Source organism: Eptesicus fuscus, chromosome 12 (genome assembly GCF_027574615.1).
Source record: "Eptesicus fuscus isolate TK198812 chromosome 12, DD_ASM_mEF_20220401, whole genome shotgun sequence".
Lineage (NCBI taxonomy): Eukaryota > Metazoa > Chordata > Mammalia > Chiroptera > Vespertilionidae > Eptesicus > Eptesicus fuscus.
Window position 1 is genome coordinate 36433982 of NC_072484.1, and position 1705 is coordinate 36435686.

A 1705-nucleotide genomic window follows, 5' to 3' on the forward strand; every position below is an offset into this window, starting at 1 on the left:
TTTAAAAATTACATAAGCAACTCACATTCACTATAGAAAAATTTTAAAAAGAAGTCAAAGGAGAGGAGTGCTTAAGAGCCTGGCCAGCTTTTTTTTTTTTTTTTTTTTTTCATGAAATACAATTAATAAATGAGTAGAGGCAGATATTTATATTTATATTTATATACAGCTGTATAAAAAGGGAATGATGCCAAAAACAGCTCCATAATAATAATTTTTCCTTAGGTATCACTGCCATTAGCCTCATTTTATGAAATGCAGTAAACCTGTAGGAGCATAAGGCTGAGAAATATCATTGAGAAATAAAAAAAATGATATTAGCAAAGGAAACTAAAGCCTGCTTATTCCATTTTTGTTAGGAACAACATGTAACTCTTAAATATTTGCACTAGCTTCCCTCAGAAAATCTAACACTCCATATAAGCAACACTCTAGGAAAACATGGTGCCTTATCTATAAGTGGCTTTTGATTGACAGTTTAGTGAAATTTCATTATCATTACTAAAATATATCATTCAAAAGTATATTTCTTGTTGACAATGTGTCAATACCATTACCAAAGAAGTAGTATATTATTTTTAAGTTTTTGTAATTGAAAACAAAATTTCAATAGCAAATCAGATGCCATATTATATACTAGAGGCCCACTGCATGAAGTTTGTGTACTTGGGGGGGGGGGGGGCAGGTCCCTCAGCCGGGCCTGTGCCCTCTTGCAGTCCAGGAGCCCTTGGGGGATGTCCAACATCCTTAGCACTGCGGTAGAGGCAGGCTTCCGGCTTCTGGCTGAGCAGCGCTCCCCTGGTGGGAGCACACTGACCACCAGGGGGCAGCTCCTGCATTGAGTGCCTGCCCCCTGGTGGTCAGTGCACGTCATAGCAACCGGTTCCGCCATTTGGGGGATTTGTCACTTGGTAGAATACAGGCTTTTTTTTCCTCTTTCCTTTTAAAAGCATCAAGACCAGTGTAGATAAATTCATTTGAAGGTAATACTAATATCTTCTTCTCTTGCACTTTTTTGGAACTTTTGTCCATATTCACTTTCTCTAATGTTTTCTGTGCTTCTATCACTATCATTAGTTTGTTTTTGCCTCTTTTGTTTATTAATTTGGTAAAGGTCAGGGTCATGTGGTTGTTGATGAGTCGCTGGGTCCAGCCTCTAGATTTGGAACATAGTTTAGTGAAGAAGGCACAGCTGTGTTCTTAGGAAGTGGTGCTGTCATCTCACAGTAATGAAGCTGCAGTGCTGGATTACATGCATGACACTGCATCTTCTGAAAGAAAAAATATTCTTGAGGTAAAGCTGCATTATTAGTTGGAAAGAACTGCATGGGAAAGAAAGAACTGCCCGTGGCTTCTTCATTTCTGTAGCTCTGTGAATTGATCTTAACACAGCTCTCCAGACTTGGGTTAGCTGGTTCAGAAGAGCGAGAACTCCCAAATCGATACTGCACATTAACTGGTCTTTCACATAAACAAATTCCATTCAGCAAAGCTATGCCATAAGACATCAATTCTGGGTGTTTAAAGCAGACAAGTCCAAAAGACTTCGACTTTCCTTCTCTGTCTTTGCATATAGTCACTTTGGTTAATGGCCCAGCTTATAAAAAAACTGAAGAAACAGCTCATAAAGGATCTCGTCCCACACTCGGGCCTCTAAATTCCCCACAAACACCATCCTGTCAGCCTCCTCCTGAGCAGGGAACAT

At 39.4% G+C, this 1705-nt stretch overlaps 1 pseudogene; it reads right to left on the reverse strand.

The window, feature by feature from the left end:
- Positions 1 to 553: 553 nt before the first annotated feature.
- Positions 554 to 1705, reverse strand: LOC103293413 (splicing regulator RBM11-like; annotated as a pseudogene).